We start from the raw sequence: 14,692 nt of genomic DNA on the forward strand, positions 1-14,692 counted from the left end.
TTTCGGCTTGAACTGGACCCTGAGTAAAGGCAATCCCACAAACACTCCTTTATGCACAGCTTCCCCCACACGCTGTTTGCCTCTGTTTCTCTCTCAATACCTCTAGATTTTAGGTCAAAACAAATCTATGTTTCCACCAACTGGACGGTATCATTCAGGAATGGTTTTACGCATCGAAGACTCATTTTCAGATGAAGCTGAAACTCCAGGGAGGAGGCCTGCATCCCACAAAGGCCAGGTGCTGACGCGGTTAGTCCTTTCCTCCCCATCACCCACCAGGAATGTTGCTGGACCCCAGACACTCACAGCAAGGTTCTGCTGTTTCCCCTGCTCCCCAGTGGCAGGAAGGTGTGTGCCCCATTCTCACTCCAACCCCATCATGGCCTGGCGAGCTTCCAGTGCTCCTGCCCCTTACAGCACAAGCCAGCCACCACTTCCCACAGGCCCTGACACTATCACTGAACACCTCACCACAGCACCCAGGCTCTGCCTCTTTCATTACAGACATAAGCAAGGATTTTTCCTCTAGCCAGGAAATTTTTCAAATGAAGTATTTCATTTTTTTTCTTCTTATTTTTTTGAGATAGAATCTCGCTCTGTCATCCAGACTGGGCTGCAGTGGTGCAATCCTGGCTCAGTGCGACCTCTGCCTCCCAAGCCCAAGCAATTCTCCTGCCTCAGCCCCCCGAGTAGCTTGGATTACAGGCATGTGTCACCACGCCCAGCTGATTTTTATATTTTCAGTAGAGACAGGGTTTCACCCTTACCTCAAGTGATCTGCACGCCTTAGCCTCCAAAGTGCTGGGATTACAGGTGCAAGCCACCGCACCCGGCCTCGAACGTGAAGCATTTCAAATCGAACTTGTTCACAGTCAAGGCAAGCACAGCATGCTCGCTTTGGCCAGCACACGTACTAAACATTCCAACAACACAGAGAAGATCAGCATAGCTCCTGTGCAATGATGACATGCAAATCTGTGAAGCATTCCGTACTTTAAAAACACACACACAAATTGGGACCTGCACTGCAAGGCATCAGACGCCTTCCAGTCAGTCAGAGACAAGAGATACAAAGGGTGCTCCCATTCCCACAACAAGCACCACCCTGCACCCCAAGTGTCAGCACCACCCATGGGGAAGGATGCCAGACACACACCCACCAGCTGCCTGCCACGCATGGAAAATTCTTAGACAATACCCTCCGCACCCAGAAGGCCACCAGACCTGTTAAGCCTTTTCGACCAGTTTTGGCAAGCAAGACAAACGCAATTCTTAGGAGCAAGAACACCCCTTTCTCACATGTAAAGATACACAAGCTGGACGAATCGCATAGGGGTGAAAGTGATGACCTATGACCAAGACGCATTAAGAAACAGATCTGTGGCCGGGTGCTCACGCCTGTAATCCCAGCACTTTGGGAGGCCGAGGCGGGCGGATCATGAGGTCAGGAGATCGAGACCATCCTGGCTAACACGGTGAAACCCCGTCTCTACTAAAAATACAAAAAATTAGTCGGGCGTGGTGGTGGGCGCCTGTAGTCCCAGCTACTCGGGAGGCTGAGGCAGGAGAATGGCGTGAACCTGGGAAGTGGAGTTTGTAGTGAGCCGAGGTCACGCTACTGCACTCCAGTCTGGGCGACAGAGCGAGACTCCATCTCAGAAAAAAAAGAAAGAAAGAAAAAAAAAGAAACAGATCTGCACAGGAAGGTGGAGCACGGCCCGCGAGTGCAGAGCAGGCCTGCTGGGAGGGCAGAGGCTTGTCTTGGAGGACAGTGCCAACAAAGCCTGTGCCAACCACAGCTGCCGGGCTGGGCCGGCGTCAACACCGAAGGGGAGGTGTGCGGAGACAAAGCGGCCTGTCAGGCTGGACAGGGAGGCAAAGACTCTGCAGACCAAGAACACAGTTTCCGTAGTATGTTGAAACTCACCAAGGCTGGGACAAAGTTAATGAAAAGTTCAAATCTGAAATAAGTAACAACTCACTTCGGTATTTTACAAAAAAGGTAGTTAAAATTTGTCTGTTCCTGCATAAAATACTAGTAAGACTCAAAACAGGTAGATAATGATATGCAAGTTTTAAAATTACAAGCAGAAGAAACAACACTCTGTATGCCCTTCCAGCTGGAAATGCAGCGAGCAGAAGACTGTCTCCGCGAGATCAAAGCTCCTGCCCAAAGCCCACGGTAGCAGCGCGTCCTCCCTGAACTATAGCTCTGAACAGGCTGCCACTCACTGCAACTCCTTGCGCGTGACAGACTTGCTGGGAAGAGCAAGTGAGTGCTAAACATTTTCTCTGGGCTCCAGAAAGTGCCAATGGTCTACTTTTGCGGGGACGGGGGGTGTTGGGGAGGGGCGGTTGTGCGGGGTAGGGTTCACCATCGGCGTTACCCTGGAGCTAGTCCAGCCCTGGACTTTGATTTCACCTGAAATCTAATCATCAAACTTTCCCCACTGTTTCTTCTCCAAAAGCAAGAAAAGAAAAGCTATCATGAGCGCCTTCAGGGTCTATCAGCATGCAAGACAATTTTTAGAAATCCTACTCCAGGCGTGGTGGCCGAGGCCTGTAATCCCAGCACTTTGGGAAACAGGAAGGAGGATGGCTTGGGCCCATGAGTTCAAGGCCAGGCTGGGTAACATAGCCAGATCCCGTCTCTGTTATAAATAAATAAAATGTAAAACAAAGAGGAATTCTACCAAATAAAGATCAACTATGATGCCACACAAGTAACCCTGCAGTGTGAGAAATGCATGAGGGGCTGAAGCTCAGGGAACCACCACCTAAAGAAAGAAGCAGAGACCTCAGAGGACATCACCACAGCAGCAGGCACGCTCCCACCCGGACAGTGGCACACTGCCACCCCCGCAGACCTACCACGCAGACCCATTCAGCATCTGCCCTGCACCACCCACCTGGAGGCTCACCATCCAGGTCTGCTGGCCCCTTAGGTGAGGGTGCCCAGGCACTCACCAACTGAACTCCCCGTCTCTCCACAGCAGGCCCAGCTCAGAGGAGGCAAATGTTAACGGCTGATTTCTTCCCAGAAAGCTAAGCCCTTATCCATGGGGCTGGTTTACAAAAGTAAAACACGCTGTTTGGATATGGCATTAACCAATGTATTAGTAAGTGAAGGGAAGTGAGCTGTTTTCTTTAACTAATATATATAGGTCCAACCCTAGTTCAACCACTGCTCAGCCGGTTCAAACCACTGGCTGAGCAAATTCAGCCTCTCTGAGGTTCACGTAAACTAAGAGGTCATCTCCTTGGGGCATAAGATGCTGCCCCTGAAGCAACATCACACCTCTCATGGACGTCACTATCATCCTCCACCCCAATCTGCAAACATACCTGGGACCAATGCCCCAGCCCCAACGACCCACAGAGGCTGGGGATGACCTGTCCTCCTCCAAATGCTCAGGCTACTCCAAAGCTGGAAACAAAGACAGCAATCATCACAAGCACAGGGACAATGCCCTACCTGACATCTGAATTCTTACTCTGATACCTCAACATTCCCTTCAATAAAATCAGGAAATAACTATTTAAAAAAAAAACAAAAACAGTTTTGAGGCTGGGCACTGTGGCTCATGTCTATAGTACCAGCACTTTGGGAGGCCCCTAAGGCGGGCGGATCACCTGAGGTCAGGAATTCGAGACCAGCCTGACCCACATAGAGAAACCCCATCTCTACTAAAAATACAAAATTAGCCAGGTATGGTGGTGCATGCCTGTAATCCCAGCTACTCGAGAGGCTGAGCCAGGAGAATCACTTGAACCCAAGAGGCAGACATTGTGGTGAGTGGAGATCGTGCCACTGCACTCCGGCCTGGGCAACAAGAGCGAAACACCGTCTCAAAAAAAAAAGTTAAAAAAAAAAAAAAGGACAGATTTGGTTTAAAAAAAAAAAAAAAAAAAGGCTTAGTATATGTTCCTGCCTAACAGAATATGATGCTTTGTTTTGTTCTTCAGATGGATCCACACTTAGAACCACTGTCTTTTGAAAAGAAAACCTGTTTAAAAAGGACTTCTAATTGCATTTCATGAAGGCAGTGGGTAGAAAATCCTTCATCAGTCCCTAACTGGGTGTGTTTTCAATGAATGAGCTACTGAGATGCAGTGTCGAGAACAAGAAAAAAAGCTTCTAATATGAAAACAGGTGAGGTTCTTCTAAAGCTTCTGTGGTATCTGCATCTAAACGGAGTTTCACACTAAGATGGCCAGGTGCAGTGGCTCACACCTATAATCCCAGCACTTTGGGAGGCCCAGACAGGCATATTGCTTGAGCCCTGGAGTTCGAGACCAGCCTGGGCAACATGGCAAAAACTCATCTCTACAAAAAATACAACAATCATCCGGGTGAGGTGGCACGCATCTGTACTCCCAGCTAACAGGGAGGCTAAGGAGGAAAGATCATTTGAGCTCAGCAGGCAGAGCTGTGATCATGCGACTGCACTCCACGCCTGGGTGACAGAGCGAGACCTTGTCTCAAAAAAACACAAAAACAAAAATAAAAAACAACCGCACAGACTCAATTTTGGCTGCCAGGCCATCGAGGGCTGTGAGGTAAAGCCCTGAGATCCTTGTGGCAGGACCCTGGGCACACAATGACAGTGGCACTGGCCACAGCCACGACCAGCAAGCAGCTCCCTGGCCAGTGAGCACCCAGCGGCCCTTCTCACACACAGCCTCCCACTCACCTCGAGCATCCGCTTCTCTCCTCCTCCACTCTGCACCACGTACCTCACGGGCCAGGGCCTGCTTAAAGCCTGAATGAAGCAAAGCTTGGAAAGGACCCAACACAACCTGCCACCCACTGAATGCCTGCCACCCTCCCCACCCTACAAAGACACTACATGAGAGCCACCGAGCACGTGCCTGCATGACCCCCACACAAAGGGCACACTCATCGTTCCAACCACAAAGCTCATCGTCCAACACCAGTGGCCTCCTCATCTCCAGTGCATATTTGCAATCCGTAACTGCCAAAAGTTTAATCACTATTGCTGCCCTGTCTCCTACTACCCACTTCCTTGCCCTCATTAAACTCCTAAAGACAGTGGTCCCTAGATGCCTCCCTGTCTTCCCTATCCAGCGCCTTATCACAAACACCCCAACACCCTTGTCTCTGCATCAGATATTGCTGAACCTCAACAAGGGGGCCTGAGATGCCAAAGAAACATCACATAGCATGATCTAGACTGTGGTAACCACAAAGCTGACACCCAAGTCAGAGGGTCCTCATGATCCCCATCCATGCAGCCACATCCCTGCTGTGGTCCACAATCCTACGAGTAAGAGAGTCCTCGTGATCCCCGTCCGTGCACCCACATCCCTGCTGTGGTCCACAATCCTACGACAATGCTCCACACTTGGCCTAGTGCTTTAAGTGTCCACACTCTACCTGTTCTCACTCCTCCTAAACAGCCACCTTTGGCCCTAAGAACACTGCATCCAGGCATGCAGGCCCTCAGCTTCCACAATTGCCAACTCAATACCTGCACCTTTTCTCTGGAGGAACCAGGATTCTTTCCGCCCGTGGCCAATCCTTCCAAAAATCCCATCCTTTCCTGTCTACTATGGGAGCCTTGCCACTCATCTCTACTAAGCTTTACTTTCTACAACATTTGCTACAAAATAACTTCTGTATTTTTTAAACACAGAATATCCTAATAGAGGCTGGATGCTGTGACTCATGCCTCTAATTCCAACACTTAGGGAGACCCAGGCAGGCGGATCACCTGAGGTCAGGAGTTCAAGACCAGCCTAGACAACATGGCAAAACCCCGTCTCTACTAAAAATACAAAAATTAGCCAGGCATGGTGGCAAGCAACTGTAGTCTCAGCTACTGGGGAGACTGAGGCAGGAGAATTGCTTGAACCTGGGAGTTGGAGGTTGCAGTGAGCCGAGATCATGCCATTGCACGCCAGCCTAGACGACAGAGCAAGACTCCATCTCAAAAAAAAAAAAAAAAAAAAAATCCTAATACATACCAACTAACACATACTACAAAAATTCCTCTGGAATTCACCTTCAGTTCCTTTCTATAATCCTCAGGGCCCCACAGATCTTTGTGCACCCCACCCTCCCTCCAACGGGTCCCAGCCACACTGCCTCCATCCTGGCCACACCAACCAGCATTTGATTCTTTCCAGAACCAACCACTCTTCTGTGCATCTGGTCAACTCCTACCTCATCCTGCAGAACCCAAGTCAAGAGCCCTTTCCTCGGAAGGCAGGAGGAAGGCCACCGGGCTAAGGTGTCACATGTTCCTAGGGCCGCCACTATGCACTTACATGGCATTTCCCCCCAATGTATCAAGTCATCTATCCGATGATTCCATCCGTTTTGCTGCTTTAAAAAAAAAAAAAGGTGCCTGTGGTCCCAGCTACTTGGGAGGCTGAGGCAGGAGAATGACTTGAACCCAGGAGACAGAGCTTGCAGTGAGCCGAAATGGCACCACTGCACTCCAGCCTGGGCAACAGAGCGAGACTCCGTCTCAAAAAAAAAAAAAAAAACTACCAAACGCTGCCTCGCCCTCCAGACAGCTGCCTCCTGCGTGAGCCTCTGCTTTGCTTGTCTGAGGGCAGGTGTGGAGTGCGTGGAGCAGGACAGGCACTCCTCAGCTCGCAGGTGAGCAGAGCCACATCTGTTCATCACCCCTCCTTGGTCCATGGAGTGCTTAGTTACTGCTCGGTAAGAAATGATGAACTGGAGTCATCTGACCAGTGGTGACCTCGCACCTCACTGACATACTGACATGAGCCAGCCTTCTGCTCTGCGGCTACTGCTTGCTTTCTGCACACAAAAGAACTTTCCATTTCTAAGGCTGAATCTAAAGACATTCTAACATCAACTACACTTAACATTTTTAGTATCATATATAGTAACAACATATATAACTCAAGTGAGTTGATGACAGTCTGAACAGCAATGACTAGGTCCACCCACTTGCAAGAAATTACGACATTACAAATACCGTCTATCTTGAGCTCAGTAGTTCGAGACCAGCCTAGGCAACGTGGCCAGACCCCATCGTTACAAAAAATTTAAAAATTAGCCAGGTGTGGTGGTGCCTACCTGAAGCCCCAGCTACTCAGAAGGCTGAGGCACAAGGATCGCTTGAGCCCAGGAGCTGGAGACTGCAGTGAGCAGTGACTGTACCATTGCACTCCGGCCTGGGCAACAGAGTGAGATTCTGTCTCAAAAAAAAAAAAAAAAGTTGCCTGTCCACAGACATCCTCACTTCAGAACTGTAAAAAAAAACTGTGCACCTTGGAATCAATGAAAAAGATCATAATAACTGTTTTATAGAAGTGGTTTTCTCATATCAGGCAAAGAGTTCCTCGAGTTCCTCAAGGCTTGAGTACCTCATTTGTTTCTCTACCCCAGTATCCTAGGCTAGGGCCTTGGCATGCAGTAACTGTTCAACAGATATTTCTTACAAAAATAAAACAAACCATACTCTCAAGGGGTAAACAGTGCCTTCAAGCTGATTCAGACCAGAAGCTCTCCCACATTTCTGAGTATAATCCATGATTAAAAACAAAACCTGGGCCAGACACGGTGGCTCACGTCTGTAATCCTACAACTTTGGGAGGCCAAGGCGGGCGGATCACGAGGTCAGGAGATCAAGACCATCCTGGCTAACAAGGTTAAACCCTATCTCTACTAAAAAAAAATACAAAAAATTAGCCGGGCGTGGTGGCGGGCGCCTGTAGTCCCAGCTACTCAGGAGGCTGAGGCAGGAGAATGGCATGAACTGGGAGGCGGACCTTGCAGTGAGCCGAGATCGCACCACTGCACCTCCAGCCTGAGCGGCAGAGCGAGACTCCGTCTCAAAAAAAAAAAAAACCCATGCCTTGGCCAAGGCCGTGCCACACCCAAGCAAAATGAAACTTGACAGAAATAATATTACCTTATACTACATGGACACACTGGTTTTTCTTTTCTTACAGACAGGGTCTTGCTCTGTCATCCAGGCTGGAGTGTAGTGGCATGATCATAGCTCACTGCAGCCTCAACTTCCTGGGCTCAGTGATCCTCCTGCCTCAGCCTCCCGAGTAACTGGGACTACAGGCCCGCACCACCATGGTCAGCTAGTTTTTCTAAATTTTTCGGAGAGATGGGCATTTCACTATGTTGCCCGGGCTGGCCTAGATAGAACTCCTGGGCTCAAGCCTCCTGCCTCGGCCTCTCAAAGTGCTGGAATTACATGCATGAGCTACCTCACCCTGCCTGATGTTCTCTATTCTATTCCCTTAGGTTTCAAAAAAAACAAAAACAAAAAAAAACACAAAAAAACCTGGCAAGATCCATTCTGCTGTTGTCCCTCTGCCCCACCCAGAAGTTCCTCCAGCCAATGTTTGCTAGACTCACTCGTTTAAGTACCATATTCCCCAGTTTTTGCCATCCTCATGTGTTCATTACGTGTACCAGCATTTATCTAATATTTTCCTAAAATACAGTAACTTTCTTTCTTTCTTTCTTTCTTTTTTTTTTTTTAATGGAGACAAAGTCTTGCTCTGTCACCCAGGCTGGAGTGCACTGGCACAATCTCAGCTCACTGCAACCACCACCTCCCAGGTTCAAGCAGTTCTCCTGTCTCAGCCTCCCAAGCAGCTGGGACTACAGGCGCCCGCCACCACGCCTGGCTCATGTTTGTATTTTTAGTAGAGATGGGGTTTCACCATATTGGTCAGGCTGGTCTCCAACTCCTGACCTCAGATGATCCCGCCCACCTTGGCCTCCCAAAGTGCTGGGATTACAGGCGTGAGCCACGGCGCCTAGCTAAGGAGCTCTCTTCTAGCCTGCACTTGCCTTGCTCTAGTCCTTCCCAAGCTCTTCTAACAGGGACCTGTCCAATCCATCTCCACAGGAACGCAGCCAGTTCCTCCCTAAGGCCCCAACACGGGGCAGGGTGCATACCTGCTGAGGAAGTCCTTGGAGAGTTGGGCCATCTATTCTCTGACTGAGCCTGGGGCTCACTGAAGCAGGGATGACTTTGTCACATGCACCCTTGCTGACAGTGGGTACCCTGCCGACAGTGGGTACCCTGCCGACAGTGGGTACCTTGCCGACAGTGGGTACCTTGCCGACAGTGGGTACCTTGCTGACAGTGGGTACCTTGCCGACAGTGGGTACCTTGCCGACAGTGGATACCCTGCCGACAGTGGGTACCTTGCCGACAGTGGGCACAGGAATTCAATAAGCCAGACAGGTGATAATTTTAGTTAGGGAGAATATATGTGCAAATTATTCCCATATCATATACAAAGAAAAAGTCTCAACTGTAAAACGAGCAAAAACAGTCCAATGATGAAACCTTTTCTTGAAAATCTGAATTGAAAGGACAAGTTATATTACTGCTCAAGAAAAACTTCTCCCTGATCTGTTAGAATTCACACCATGAGTTCCAAATCACACCAAAGTACTCAAAGCCTTGGCCAAAGCAAACCTACTACAGCATCTCAACACAAATCTCCATTTTCTTTTTTCTTAAATTAGCCTTACTACTGTATTATTAAAACTCTCAAACCAAAAGTTGAAACTAAAAATTGAAGTATTTTATAAATGACATAAGCACAATAATACCTTCCAAATAATCTTCAAATATGCCGAATTAAAAGTAGGCATTTAATTGCACAAATTTAATGAATTTAACATTTAAAAGTAAAGTTAAACTACTTCTGAGACCTTACAGTACCCTAAAATCATTCTCAAAGTCCAAGACGAGACTGTGCTGGACTCACAGTCCTAGAAAAAACGTTCACCAGCACCGCCCCACCCACCAGAGCACACGTGAGTCCCAGCGTGCGGCAGGGCCGGAGCGCTCTTTCCATCCCCACCCACCTCTGGCTCACTCTGAGTACAAGCAAAACTCCACACCCCAGACCTAACACGCCATCTGTCCAAGTTTGACTTGCCCATATCACCATCTTATTTAGTTCTTGGTAGCAGCTATCAACCATCACAAAGCAGCTTCTTTTATTCTTTGCTACTTCAAATCACAAATGAAAAAGAAAATGCAAGAATAGAAACACAGAGACGGGCCAGGTGTGGTGGCTCACACCTGTAATCCCAGCATGTTGGGAGGCTGATGCTGGAGGACTGCTTGAGCCCAGGAATTTAAGACCTGCCAAACCAACACGGTGAAACCCAGTCTCTACAAAAACAAAAACAAAAAAATTTGCAGGCATGAGGAACGGTGGTGCACGCCTGTAGTCCCAGCTACTTGGAGGCTGAGGTGGGAGGATCACCCGAGCTGGGGAGGTCGAGGCTACAGTGAGCCGTGATCCCACCACTGCATTCCATCCTGAGTGACAGAATGAGACCCTGTCTCAGAAAAAAAGAAACACAGACATGGAGAGAGAAGACAGCTATAATGGGGCAAATTTAAACAAGGATCTTTGAAAATGTGTGTGTGTGTTTTTTTTAAATTATACCCACACACACACCTTCCACATTCTTCTATACTTAGAGAGGGAGTGTGCAGGCCAGGCTTGGTGGCTCACGCCTATAATCCGAGTACTTTGGGAGACCAAGGCAGGCAGATCACCTGAGGTCGAGAGTTTGAGACCAGCCTGACCAACATGAAGAAACCCCATCTCTAATAAAAATACAAATTTACCCAGGTGTGGTGACGCATGCCTGTAATCCCAGCTACTCAGGAGGCTGAGGCAGGAGAATCACTTGAACCTGGAAGGTGGAGGTTGTAGTGAGCCGAGATCGCGTCATTGCACTCCAGTCTGGGCAACAAGATCCAAACTCCATCTCAAAAAAAAGAAAAGAAGTGTGCATACCAACCTGGTGAGCTAGGTAAGGTGCTCACATCTTGGCAACAGAAAGCAGGCGACATGATCAAAGTCACAGACAGGCAGAGCCACACTAAAGAATGAAGTACTGGCTACAAGTCCCAGCTCCTCCCGCTTCACTGAGCAGCCTGAGGGAGACTTGCCTCAGCACTGGGGAGCCCTGCCTGAGCATTGGGGAGCCCTGCCTAAGCAAGGGGAGCCCCGCCTGAGCATTGGGGAGCCCTGCCTGAGCATTGGGGAGCCCTGCCTAAGCAAGGGGAGCCCCGCCTGAGCATTGGGGAGCCCTGCCTGAGAACCGGGGAGCCCTGCCTGAGCATTGGGGAGCCCTGCCTGAGCACTGGGGAGCCCTGCCTGAGAACCGGGGAGCCCTGCCTGAGCACTGGGGAGCCCTGCCTGAGAACCGGGGAGCCCTGCCTGAGCACTGGGGAGCCATGCCTGAGAACCGGGGAGCCATGCCTGAGCACTGGGAAGCCCTGCCTGAGCATTGGGGAGCCCTGCCTGAGAACCGGGGAGCCCTGCCTGAGCACTGGGGAGCCCTGCCTGAGAACCGGGAAGCCCTGCCTGAGAACCGGGGAGCCCTGCCTGAGCACTGGGGAGCCCTGCCTGAGAACCGGGGAGCCCTGCCTGAGAACCGGGGACCCCTGTCTGAGCATTGGGGAGCCCTGCCTGAGAACCGGGGAGCCCTGCCTGAGCATTGGGGAGCCCTGCCTGAGAACGGGGAGCCCTGCCTGAGCATTGGGGAGCCCTGCCTGAGAACGGGGAGCCCTGCCTGAGCATTGGGGAGCCCTGCCTGAGAACCGGGGAGCCCTGCCTAAGCACCGGGGAGTGCTTTATCTCACAACAGGAAAAGGCATTCTCTCCCCTCAGTTTCTCAAGAGACCCAGTGACTTCAGGATCTGCAAACAATTGTGTTACCGAATGTGTCACACTCCCCTCCATGCTGCAGGAAAGAACCTGAGTGATGAGAGTGCGTGATTCTGACTCTGACCCGGACTTCCTCTTAACCTCCACACCCAAATCAAGACCTGAGCGTGGAGCTGGCTCAGACCGGGGAGCCGACTGCTACCTGAAGATATGTCATCAATTCTTTCTACTCCCTTAAAATTCAAGTACCTGAGACATTCACTCCCATTTTGTAAAAAAGCAAATAAAAACATAAGACTCAGGGACAGAATGCAAGAATACAACTAAGTATACCTGGCTGGAAGAACAGCTTTTACCGTGACACCACCACCCTAATGGGCCCTAAGGACAAAACTTGTGCCTCACCTCCGATGGTGTACAAGTAGTTAGGACTTTCCTGTGACCCTGAACAAATAGCTGCAAGTGTAAAGTTCGTTTTAACTCCTAGACCCGCTCTGTTTTAGTACTGATTGCAGACAAGGGCTGACAATCCCACTAAGCTCTAAGCCTTTCTTGTGATTATCATTCCCAAACTCTCTTTCACTATGCATACATTCCTAAACTCCTATTTTCTCCAAATTCTCAAAACATTCCATTTTACAGAGACTCACTATGGTCTCACTATGGTGCCCAGACTGGTCTCTAACTCCTGGCCTCAAGCAATCCTCCTACCCCAGCCTCCAAAAGTGGCGGGATTACAGGCATGAGGCACCACGCCCAGCGTGTCAAGATATTCTAAATTCTCTTTTGCTCAATTTAATGTCACACAGAAACTAAATGTGCCGTCCATCAGCCACAAAAATGACTAATGAAAATGTAAATGACCATGTGGCCCCATCCTGCTTTCCATTGGGGAATGGGAAGACCAGCTGGCTCATCACCCAGATAAGAGTTATAGCCTGGATGGAGGTGTCGGGGTGAGCCAAGCACTTCTTCTGTAACGTCTTAGTTTTACTGGAACACAGCCATACACAGGCGTACTCATGCTTCAGTGGCCAAGTTAAGTAGTTTCAACAGAGAGACCTACGGCTGGCAAAGTTCTTGACCACTTGGTCCTCTGTAGAAAAAGTCTGCCAACGCCTGGCCTACGTGAGAACCCAAACTACACCTCTGCAGACCAGCCTAACGAGCGGCTCAAGTGCTGATAGTCTGAAGGGCATTTCAGGTTTTTGTTTTAAAAGTTAATTATCTGTAAAGACGAATCAATAGAGACAGATAGTAGATTAGTGGTTGCCTGGGGTGTGAACAGATTAACTGTAAATTGACAGGAGGGATCTTACTGAAGTGACAACATTTTTCTAAAATTGTATTACGGTGATGGTTTCACAAATAACTTTTTTTTGAGACGAAGTCTCACTCTGTCGCCCAGGGAGAAGTGCAGTTGTGTGACAGCTCACTGCAGACTCCGCCTCCCGAGTTTTCAAGCAATCCTCACACGCCAGTCTCCCAAGTAGCTAAGATTACTAAAGGCACACGCCATCAAGCCTGGTTAACTTTTGTACTTTTAGTAAAGACAGAGTTTCGCAACGTTGGCCAGGCTGGTCTCAAACTCCTGACCTCAGGTGATCTGCACACCTCAGCCTCCCAAAGCGCTGGGAGGGCCACTGCACCCGGCCCATCTCACAAATCACTTTTAGTAAGCAAACTTAACTAAACTTAACTAAAAGTCACTGAACTGCATACTTAAAATGCATCAATTTGTGATGGAAAAAGTATTTCAATGAATCTTAAAAACTGGAAAGAAAAGTCAACTATCTGTATAATTGTACTTTTGTAATCTAAGACCTAAAGTTTAGTGCGCAATCCGCAATAAAATCCTAAAAAATCTTTAAAACATGTCCAGACGTTCAAAATTTAACCTCTGGTATCAAATAGCTCCTTTGCGCTGGGTGTGGTGGCTCACACCTATAATCCCAGCACTTTGGGAGGCCGAGGCAGGTGGATCACCTGACGTTAGGAGTTCAAGACCAGCCTGGCCAACATGGTGAAACCCTATCTCTACTAAAATAAAAAATTAGCCAGGCGTGGCGGCGTGTACCTATAATCCCAGCTACTCGGGAGGCTGAGGCAGAAGAATCGCTTGAACCTGGGACGCAGAGGTTGCAGTGAGCCAAGATCACACCACTGCACTCCAGCCTGGGCAACAAGGCGAGACTCTGTATCAAAAAAAAAAAAAAAAACAAAAAAACTCATTTGCAAGTTAGAGACAGGAATTACAGCAGAGTACACCCATTACCCCGCATCCCAGGAGCCACAAGCCGAGAGGGCAAGGTAGGGAGGACCAACCACACCTGGTGTCCTGCCACCAATGGCTCCAGGAACCCCAAATTCTCTCCCACACCCTGGGTATGATTAAAACCAGTAACACAAAGCTTTCTGTTAGAAACCACAGAGGGTGAGGACACAGCCGTTTACTTTTTTTAAATCAAGAAAGCTAATCTCAGCACTTTGGGAGGCGGAGGCGGGTGGATCACCTGAGGTCAGGAGTTTGAGACCAGCCTGGCCAACATGGTGAAACCTCATCTCTACTAAAAATACAAAAATTAGCCAGGTGTGGTGGCAGGAGCCTGTAATCTCAGCTCAGGAGGCTGAGGCAGGAGGCAGGAAAATCTCCAGAACCCGGGAGGTGGAGGTTGCAGTGAGCCGAGATCGCGCCACTGCACTCCAGCCTAGGCAACAGAAAGAGAGGCTGTCTCAGAAAATAAATAAATAAATTTTAAAAAAGAATACTTTGATGGTATCTTTGAAAATTAAGAGGTCCTATTCCCCTCACTACTTTTAGGTTCTTGTTTTCACATGGTCTTCTAGAAAGAAACTGCACACACCCGCTTTTCCATACAACCACACATGCGCGGAGAAACACGTATCACCTTTCATTTTATTTTCTAAATAGAGACAGGGTCTCCTTATGTTGAGACCCAGGCTGGTCTCAAACTCCTGGGCTCAAACAATCCTCCCGCCTCGGCCTCCCAAAGTGCTG

The 14,692-nt window shown here is 49.1% G+C and overlaps 1 protein-coding gene and 1 non-coding gene across 7 annotated transcripts in view; one reads left to right on the forward strand and one right to left on the reverse strand.

Annotated features, from left to right (window-relative positions):
- Window positions 1-14,692, reverse strand: part of LOC105488862 (ankyrin repeat domain containing 11) — a 228,610-nt gene that overhangs the window by 175,820 nt on the left and 38,098 nt on the right. The window lies entirely within an intron of this gene.
- On the forward strand, window positions 891-997 carry LOC112427887 (U6 spliceosomal RNA). The gene has a single exon (XR_003019647.2). It is a non-coding gene; the product is annotated as a U6 spliceosomal RNA (small nuclear RNA).

The sequence above is a fragment of the Macaca nemestrina genome, chromosome 18 (assembly GCF_043159975.1).
Source record: "Macaca nemestrina isolate mMacNem1 chromosome 18, mMacNem.hap1, whole genome shotgun sequence".
NCBI lineage: Eukaryota > Metazoa > Chordata > Mammalia > Primates > Cercopithecidae > Macaca > Macaca nemestrina.